General features: G+C 33.4%; 1 pseudogene; it reads left to right on the top strand.

The window, feature by feature from the left end:
• Positions 1 to 1,509: 1,509 nt before the first annotated feature.
• Positions 1,510 to 6,373, top strand: LOC148621315 (uncharacterized; annotated as a pseudogene).
• The last annotated feature ends 4,691 nt before the right edge of the window (positions 6,374 to 11,064 follow it).

Raw genomic sequence — 11,064 nt, 5'->3', positions numbered from 1 at the left:
TATCTAAATTTCAGAAATTTTCCCAAAATTATTTTCTCTGCTACGTAGCAGATAACTCTGGAACGACAAATGATCACGTCTCTCAGGGTGAATTCCAAAGTTTTATCTCAGATTGCAAAAGATGGTCAAAATCGTGTCGCGATATGATTTAATGAGAAGCGGGGAAATTGGGCGGCAGAAAAAAAATGAATAATGATAGTCAGAAGAAATACAAGAACGTCTTCCCATTGAAACGGGAAAGACCTTAATTACATTTTTGTATGTAGATGATACGATAATTCGTATTTTTCTATTTCTGATTACTTTTATGAAAAATACAATAGAACTGGATTTTTACCGAAATATTTAGAGCAAGTCTGAAAACTGAAATTATGTCTTGGGAAAACTTTTAATCAACATCCAGGAAATACTCTGAAAATTGTTAACAGAGTATCAACATCCATGTCGGAAAAATTTAAACCTCGTGAATTGTTTTATATTTGTTTTTGTTTTATGTTTTGTGATTTTGATTATTAATCCAAAAACTGGAAAAAGTTCATGACTATTCTATAGGTTTAAACAAAATTGAAGATGAATCTTAAAGATTATAAAAAAATTGTACTGTATAAGAAAAGAGTAGTGGTAGGACTGAACAGACAGACGAGGAGAAATATTTGGAAAAAAAATCGACGCCACAGTAAAAAGCATCACACGTCCCTCTGTAAATCAAGTCTGAGAATCTCATAGATTAGCAGGGCAATGCTCCTGCAAAGTCGATGTTCACTATCATTAACTTGTTGATTGATATCCACTGATACTTGTATAGGTCTAGGACGCACACAAAGTACAAATAAACCCAGCAGATTAATTTTTCAGTTGGGAACATAAGATGTCATTCTATGTTTTGTTGCCTAATTTTAATTATATAATAATTAATTAGAAACAGTGAATAACCAAAATGTTATCACGAGTGCAGAGGAACGCCTTGATTTAACGAGTGTGCAGGACTTGTTCCGCGCACGAGTTAAATCCTCAAGCGTTTTTGGCACGAGTGATCATGTTTTGGTTATGTACGACAATCAATTGATTATCCATTTATTATGTATTATATATTATTTTCGTCATATTTTATCAATATTTTAAACATGAATTTTAAATTCTGTGGTTGGCGGATTGAAATCGAAGTGGTAACGTTTTGGCGGGAGAAAGTCCGAGAGTGAAATTACCGAATTTACTTCGCAGTGTGAAATATGGAAATTTATTACATTTAGAATATTCGATAAAACTCCGCTATCTATATAATAATATCGAATATCAATGTGAATAACTTCCCACTTGTTAAATAACATTATAACAATAAAGTTGAAAACGATAGCACTTTCCGGATATCAGTTACACCCTTAATTTCGTTTATTATAAAGCTAAGACAACCTAGCTTCGATGATATAATTTGACTGTCTTAGTGGATATAAACCACAAAAATCCCCCAAAATCTTTCGTAACGCAGTGTTAAACTATCAAACGCGCGATATGGGTGACGCTGACGATCAGCTGACTGTTCCTGTACGTGGTGTAATTGCCGTTTTCGTGCTTAGAATATACACTCAATTTTTTGCATATTATCATGATCAGTACTCGCAAGAGTGGTTATTTTAATGGCGAAGTTTTGTATTATTTCAATACCTTATAGTCGACAGCGTTTTCACGAAACTATTAAAAGTAAGTGAAACCTTATATAATAATCACAGTAGCAATTTAAAATATGGATGAAATGTATGTACCCCCGCAATGCTCTCACTCAAAAGCAATATTGTAAAGCAATATTAAGAAGAGAGCTCAATATGCAAGTAAAAGGGGTATGAAAAGGTGACTTCTATATTTTTTTATATAATTGCGTTTCTGTACCTTAGTTAAACATGATTTCGATGCGAATAATTTACCTTTAAGAGTAATTGACACGTTTTCAATGTAATACATCTGTGTACTATTAACAACACATTACTCAACATTTTTTTCTATTAAATGATAAGTTGGGACCCCGATGTACCCCTGTCCGTCTCAAGAGCTTAAAAGAATTTTGCTTTAATGGGGTTTATTTAAGTTTACACACTGCGTAAATATCTTTTAAGAAAGTTGAGTATTTATATTTAATACATATCATATATATATATTGCGATGCAAATTTTTTGTCATTCTCTCCGCGGGACTCGAACTCGTACCGCTGTGACATCTATGGCAACAACGCCTGCACAAAGTCCAGCGCCCTAGACCACTCGGCCAGCTAGGCTATATATCTTCTAATATTTCGCGTGATGTACGTATTAAAGATAGATACTAGATCTGCTAAATATAAATGTAACTATAGTCCCTCGAACACCTGCATATTAGAATATTCCAGTTTTACACGTTCAGCTATTGAGTGCCGCATCAATATAGAAAATAATTTTAAGTGGGGTGTTTATCATTTTTTCAATCGCATTGGTGGTTATGTGTGTTTCATTTCTTTGTTAAATAAAACTATAAAAATAAAGTTGAAAACGATAGCATTTTCCGTATATTCGACACACGCTTCATTTCATGCATTATAAAGCTAGGACATCGTTGCTTTGAGCTAATAATTCGACTGTCTTTGTGGAAATAAGCCACTAAAATCCCCAAAAATCTTTCGTAACACAGAGTTAGCCGATCATTTGCACGATATGAGTGACGCCGACCATCAGCTGACTGTTCCTAAACTTTTTTTAATTTTCGTTTTCGTGCTAACATATATACCCAATACTGTTAGATCCTGTTTGCATTCATATGTGATATTTGTAATACATGACGGGCAGAGGGGAATCTTAACGCCCTTGGCTATCATTTGGGGATTGGGGTCTCTCACGGACTATGTAAAGCATTGAAGCGTTTACACAGTCTCCGGGCATAGTCATACCCGTGAATGTGGGTCATGGTGTACTCGGGGAAATTAGTTGTCATGTGACCACATTCATTCATTAAATTCATTAAATGCATTATCACGTAATTTAATGTCGATCCGTGGTCTAGTGTTCCAATTTGTAATCTGTAGGCTATATATTGTACAGCCTACAGCATTTGCTGAATCTTTGACCCAGCAAAATACTTTTTGGGATAAAATCAACACCTCCAAGTGCACGTAAGACAGAAAGGTAGGTCAACTTAAAGGTGCACGCCATTCAATTGATGAGAAATCTCCAAGCCGAAAAGATAATGTTATGTTTCCGATCATCATTCTAAAATTGTGTCGGGTCAGTAGGTAGAGATTTATTTTTATTTGAAATGTTTAAAATGGAATAAATCATAGTGACACCAAACTTAGAATACAATGAGCCAAATATGCAAAGTGGTGGTTAAAACAAAAATATTTCATCCACGTGCCGAATCTCAAAAGGGATTATCCACGACCAAGAACACATTCACGGCATGTGTCTAAATATAAACAACCAATATTTCCCTTTCTTTTTCCATTTAGGATAAAAAATAAATCTATGGTTTTATTTTCTACTTTTTTTCTGAAAGACGATCGGCAGGCTTTATAATTTTGTTTTCAAAATAACAAATCAAAAACGTTTCGATAGGGGGTAGGAGGGTCGGTAGGTTGACCGGAAACAACATTTCTTAGGCCTAATAGAATGGTCTATTTATTACTCCTTCAGTGCTAGAGGTTGTCTTTCAAGCTTTTTTGTTGCAAAATACATGGCATTGAATCTGTTGAGTTGGGGTAGTCCAATTAGCTGCCCATTACTGTAACATGAAGTTTCGGGGACTCTACATTATACATATAGACATTATGTATATGTAAAAGTGCAGTGTACATGTAAGTACATTCCCGAGGAGCTCCAACGAGAATGAAATGGGTGATGGTTTCATGACTGTTGTAAGAACCACCAAGGCAGTGCTAAATCTATGGAATCAGCATTGGCTGTTGCTATTGCTAAAAGATTTGGAGAAGCTTGGGTGTCGCATTTCATGTATTGTAATGGATTATGACTCGACAAAAATTTCAAAATTAAAGCAAAATCTTACCTATGAAATAAAAAAGAAAGGGGACAAAAATCACAACCATAAGAATAGCGTAGGTGACTTGTATTATTCACACGAACAGTTTAAAGGTTCTTTATCGACCACTACCATTAATTACTTGACAAAAATATTGACTATGCAATAGCCCAAAATCCAAATAATCCAGAAGGTTTGAAAAAAGCAATTATTTCGATTGTACCTCATTCGTTTTGGTGATCATTCTAGCTGTGATACATGGTGTAATTAACAGCGGAATCTAGGAAGCTATACACACAGGTGCCTTCCATATGGTAAAGATCTGCGTGGTGAAGCATTAGTCAAAGATCTATCTTGTCTTTTTGAGCAGTACGCCAAAAAAAAGCTGACAAGTTGTCAAGCTTAGGAAGCTCTCAAAGAAATGAGTCGCTCAATCAGTGCATTGCTTTGAAAGCTTCGAAGTCAAAACACTTTGGTGGAAGTGAATCTTTAAACTACAGAGTAGCGGCAGCGGTAATACAGCAAAATGGAGGGAGATGTTATATACCGCAGGTACAAAATTTCTGGGTAAAATTGCAGTTCTATAATAGACCGGATACAGAGTATGCGTTAAGTAGACTGCACCACAATAAAATAAACCATGCTAATATAAATACGGTGCATGATGTATTACCCTTAACAACTGTTTACCTATAAACCAAAATAAAGGTAGTAACAATAATAATAAATCGGCAAATAGTATTTGGGTACTGGGGAAGTACATGTATATACGGGTACCTGTTACACATTTTGTACCGCTGAAACAGTAATACGCAACACCCGGTTTCAAATTGTGTGCACTAAATGTTTCTACAGTTTCCTAATTACCTAAACTGTTCATCAGATCCGCTATATTTTCTCAAAACAACATTTAGAAAGAATTCGGTGGACAAGCTATCTCGTAATAATGAAGCTACCATTATATTTTTATTGGGATGTTTGAAATAAAAAGGCTTGTTTATGTTGAAAAACGACCAGGGTCTATATTTTCTCAAAGAGGAAAGGCTGAAAAAAGAATTGATCCTACTCCCCTCCTCAATCAAATGGTTGCACCCTCAACTCAAAATGGTAATTATAGAAGTTATAAATACATTACATACTTTAAATTCATTTCCTGAAGATCTATGAAGCACACAACCTTTCACATGAGAAATTTACTAAAGAGAAAACAATGAAACTTGACAAAAAGAGAAAGTTTAAGAGAGAAAATTCCAGTTTATCGGGAACTAAAAAGGAAAGACTAGAAAGAAAGCAGTGGTGTAGCGACTAGAGACGTTCCGCAAAATGATATCATTCAGATTCCGGATCCAGTACAGGAAATAATGGATACCCATATATGTATTGGAGATCAAAATTTCGTATTTTTTTATTCTGAAACTACAGGATTTGGTAAATTCAATTTAATCTTTAAACCTAACAAATAAATAGCTATCTATCTTTAATTCTAAAGGTTACAAAATTCTCATTTTAACGTTCAAAGATTAAAACAAAGCCTTGATAAGTGCGTGCAAATCAAATTACATACTAGTATTACATTTGCACATTATTTTAACATAATATGATATCTGCACACCATATATATGTATGATCTGAGTACATCATAATTACTTTGCACGCGAAAATATTATAATTTGCAAAAAAAAATGTAATATGGTGTATCGTTTTTGCATGCATTCTTTTCATATATGTCCCTTTTAAGGCATCGTAAATTAAAGTTGAAACAGGCTATCCCTGTTATACCTTTTATAGACATTATTTATAATTGAATATAAATTACGGTTACATGTATTAATACAAATGTATTGCTATTCACCAATTTGTTCAATATTGTCTTTTAGGGTTGGAATGTGATGTTGTACAATTAGCTGCCATTCATCAGAAGACAGTTTTTAATAAATATATAGTACCTCAAAAGAAAATTTCCCCATCCGCATCTAATGTAACGGGTTTTACAAAAACCGGGAATATGTTGTTCAAAAATGGCGAAATAATGATCACAGATCCAAAACGTGACAACTTTATGGATTTTGTGTCTTGGTTACCGTATAATATAATATTACTGGCGCACAATGGTAGAGCGTTTTCCTCAAAAATCCTCGTTAGAGCCTTAGAGGAGAATGGGTTTTTAGAAAGTTTTGAGGAAAAGTGTGTAGGATTTATAGATACTCTTCCACTTATGAAAGAGTTTTTAGTAAATCGAAAAATTGAAAAGAAAAGTTTCAGTCAGGTGGTGTTACTAGCCGATTTATTAGGCATTTCATATGATGCTCATGATGCAATCGGGGACGTAAAATCCTTACAACTGCTTATAGAAAGTATCGATATCCCGAAAAAATGATTTGAAAATCACACTTTCACTTTTAAAATTACCATAAATTCGTTTATGCAGAACAGTGATATTAATATCAAAAGTGAAACATTCTCATCTGTTCCGTCTGATGTAATTCCAAAGCCTATGGTGAAGGAAATTGCGTCATCTGAATAAGAACTATTGTATTTGAGATTAGCCTATCAACGCGGAAAAAACAAGAGAATTATTCGATCAATCGCTTCATTTTTTGACAGGGAATGAATGACAAAAACGCAACGATCATGTGTCCATTTTATTTTCATTTTAAAGAGATCTTATTTCGATATAAATACGTGTTATTAAATAAATGAATATGCAGAAAATGTTTTCGTAAAATATAGTTATCTGAAGTAAAAGGGTTAGATGGTTAGACAGCGCTACATGTATTGCTAAATCGCCTTCTTCATGAAAAACTTTGTTTTTCTGCCCTTTCAGTATTTTGATTCCCTAGTCCAACATTTTTAAAATTCATTTGAAACTGAAACTAAAGAAAAAAACTGTGTCCAAAGGCTTTCCATGACTTATTTTGTTACACGCACTACATATGTAACAAGTGTCATAGCAAGTCTAGCGTTTCATTCACAACCGTATGAACATGTAAAGATATGTGACGTCGCCGAAGTAAAGTTTAACGTTACTGGAAAAGACCCCCCAAAAATGGTAAGTTTTCCCACTTTAGGAGAGCATGACGGGTTAACGAGCCCCGTTGTCAAGTGATTTCTTTATATCGTTGGATAGCTATTACAGTTGATAAATATATATATCTTTTAGAAAAAAAATTCTAGGCACCGTTATTTCACAATACTAAGAAATAATTTAATACCTGCCGTTTTTTTAGCAATTTCCCTACATACCCTATGTATTTTCATCATTGTACGTGTATATTTCAAATCTATGTACTAAGAAATCCGGTACCATATCATTTTTTCTGTCATATGATTGCATTCAAGTCGATCTTTCCGCATGCAAAATTTTAGAAAAATTCTAGGACGCGAAATTTACGTATCTCCTACATTAAACCATGTTTTGTTTATGACTTCATGCCACTAAAGTAAAGTTTGTACATGTACATAAAAATATAATTCTATTAATATTCATACTTGAACATTTGTTAAAAGGGTTGGGATTTTCTTACGTATCAAGACATTAATACTACACACTTAAAAATAACCAAGTTTTTGTTAAATTGTGAAGAAAATTTACAGGATTTAATGAAATAGAGATTCTAAAGTTGATGAGAGTGTTGTGAAGTACTGAATGAACATACGAGTTATGTTGGTTCTGAAACCAAATAATACTGGCAGTGCCTCTGGATATATTTTATACAGCTGTAAGACGAGTTCTAATGTATAGGAAACATTCTTCAGGCTATTTAGGAGTTGATAAATTGTTTGATACAAGATTTAGTTGAAATATCGATTTTGAAGTGTTAACTGTGAGCCAGTATCGATGGATTTAGCCATAATGTCCTTCATATACCGGTATTGTAATTTTGATTCATGAGAATCTTGAATGTTTTCTGTTGAGTATATGACTGTAAGTGGGAAAACTTTACAGTTCTACAATTTTATTCTCTTTTCATAGAGAACTGTTTAACTAGGACTAATGTAAAAACAAAGACCTTATATATGAAAAAAAATTGCGGTCGCATATTGGTATGGTGCTGACAGCGGCGTCATCGTCGGCGGCGTCCGTGTCGTCGTCGTCCATATTCACTTGGTTTTTGTGCGATCACTTTAGTTATGGTAGATCAATTGTTATGAAATTTTGATATGATTTTACTAATTGTTAAAGGAATGCTCCTTTTTAATTTTGAGTTTATGACCCCTACCGTTTTCAAATTAGGGCCATCAATGTAACTGACAGATACCACTCTGTTGGTTTCTGTTAATTAAAAAAAGAGTCCAGAATTTTACCAAGCTACCATATCTCAAGTGAAATGGTCAGTCCTTAACGTGACATATCAAGTTCAACACATCCATGCAAGTACACCTTCAAGAAAGAAGCATTGTTATATGTAGATGTATATGACTTGTCTTATGTTTATTACAATCCATTGTGGAATTTGTTCCCATTTATTGATGTCAGTAGACATTTGGTAACATATGTTTATGGATATTTATCAACATATGCATAATTCAGTTATTGATATCAATAAGAGTTTTCTAGACAATGCAAACATATTGAAAACAAAACGTATGTATGTTCAATTTGCTCTTCGGGCAATACCAGTCTGTGTCCACATTTGTTTAAGGAGAAAAAAAAACATATCATGGAAATTTATTACACTGGGAATATTCGATAAAACTCTGCTATCTATATAATAATATCGAATATCTATGTGAATAACTTCCTACTTGTTCAGGGAGAAAAAAAACGAATCATTGAAAAATAAAATAGTCTATCTAATTGGTTAATACCATTGTTTGGTGAATATGAAGACCGCGGAAATATTCACTTCCCCATTTCAAAAGTAGTTTGACTTATCTAACTTAATATATACCAAAAAAAATCTCAAAACCCTAAAAACATGAAGTCGCATTTTTATTCACATGATAAAACGTCTTGCTGTTTGATTAATGGAGTCCTATTTTGATTTGATTGGCTATAAATACAAGTTTTGATACAGCAATTGAAGGGTTATTACACAATTATCGAGATGATAAAGCAAAGTGATATCTAATCGACTTGGTAAAATTCCGTCCAAACTAACCAGTTCTTGGTAAAAATCGACAGGCTGCCTCGCTCTGTTTGGCAAAAAATATCAAGAACAGAATAAATCCAAGTCCTCTCATAGTGTTTTATATACTCACTTGTCAGTTTGTTAAAATGAACCACTTTACTTGGTTGACTCATTATATATAATAGCTAATTCGTTTTAATAAACTAAATCTTGTATGTAATACGACAGGAAAGGATGATGCATGATACTGGCTATATAATAATCTGGCAGCAAAATGTTGTATAGTATAGTTAGGACGTAAAGGTTGGAACAGAGGGAAAAACCCGAGAGAGTATATTCCGATCAAAAGATAGAGTACTCATTGGCACAGGGTTTTTATTGTTTTTTTTTCTAACGTAAATTCAAATATTGCTGTTTTATTTTGTAAAAAAAGTAACTATTTGTTGTTGTATTACTTCGTGTCAATTTGCTGAATTTGATTGATTCAATACGGGGGTAATCTCCTGTTTTATGACATGGCTCAGAGGGTGATTTTTGTCTTTTACCAGCTCGTGAAAAGCAAAATTGGTTCCGGTAAAAACGAGGTTCCAGTTCAATCTTAGTCAGTTTTGCGTTTGAAAGAGAAGTCCATATCAATTACTGATAAAACATCAATTAAGAGACGTATTTATTTTTTTTACTAATGATGCCCAATCTAATACGAACCTGTACCCAAACATTTCTTATTATATTGTCAAATTTAAACCAAACAAAAGTGAGTTAGAGCTGGAAAAAAAAGTTTTCAAATGAGAATGCATTTCATTGTAACAATTGTTGAAAATCCATACACTGCATTCTTGATCATTTTGTTTTTGTTTTTTGTTGTTGTTGTTAATTCTGTATCGAAAAACCTATGGTAACAGTCGGATTAAATAACTATATACAAGAACATTTAAAACAGAAAAAAAACATCTAATTGACATTTATGTTTGTTAGAAGGGAAAAGGTCAACCACCGATACATTGAATGAAGGTCACAAAAAGGGGTGTGATCCACAGCAACCACCGATACATTGAATGAAGGTCACAAAAAGAGGTGTGATCCACAGCAACCACCGATACATTGAATGAAGGTCACTAAAAGGGGTGTGATCCACAGCAACCACCGATACATTGAATGAAGGTCACAAAAAGGGGTGTGATCCACAGCAACCACCGATACATTGAATGAAGGTCACAAAAAGGGGTGTGATCCACAGTTGACATTTACAGTTTCAAATGAATGCAAATTTGAAAGAAAATAAAACAATTATCATAAAGAAAATAAAGACAAAAGACAAACATACAAAACTGACTGTTAGAACTTACTTTGAAAAAAATGAAATGGAACATTAAGTATTATAAAATAAATAATGTATAGCTTAGAGGATGATAGAGAGTTTGTTAACCCTTGAAAATACATTGTCGCCCTCGGCTACGCCTCAGGTGAGAACGATTTTCTCGATGTAATAAACTAGTCTATCACCCTTTTAGCTATATATTATCTATATCGTGTTCGATAAGGAAAACTTCCCAATGAAAAGCGGGAATCGTATTAGTCGGTTTTCTTTTGTCACTTTTAAATAGTGTAGGATAAATAACCAAAACTGACAGATGTAACAAGTGATATTTTTTACTTTATAAAATTATGACCTAGTTTTCAATTAATCGGAGAAATAAACCATTCAATACATCACTTATTTAATACAAATTTGTTCTTGATTGCTACGTAAAGCGAATAGACGCCACGTGACTGCTGTAATTATTTGCCAAGTATGTTAGAATTATCCAGTGATTAATTTGCAGTCGTAATATGTTGAGAAACCCTTATTTAGGGCAACTCATACATGGAGGTATTTTTTCAATAGTTGATATTTGACTTTTATGGTAGTTGCAAAATTTTCTATTATAAATGCCTGTTCCTGAATATGGACCTGTACCTAATGCGATTAAATAATATTGGTAAATAAATTATTACC

Source organism: Perna viridis, chromosome 3 (genome assembly GCF_037379345.1).
Source record: "Perna viridis isolate PV_CMFRI_1.1 ecotype Kerala chromosome 3, ASM3737934v1, whole genome shotgun sequence".
Lineage (NCBI taxonomy): Eukaryota > Metazoa > Mollusca > Bivalvia > Mytilida > Mytilidae > Perna > Perna viridis.
Note: the sequence above shows the minus strand (reverse complement) of the source record. Positions and strands in the feature narration are given on the sequence as shown.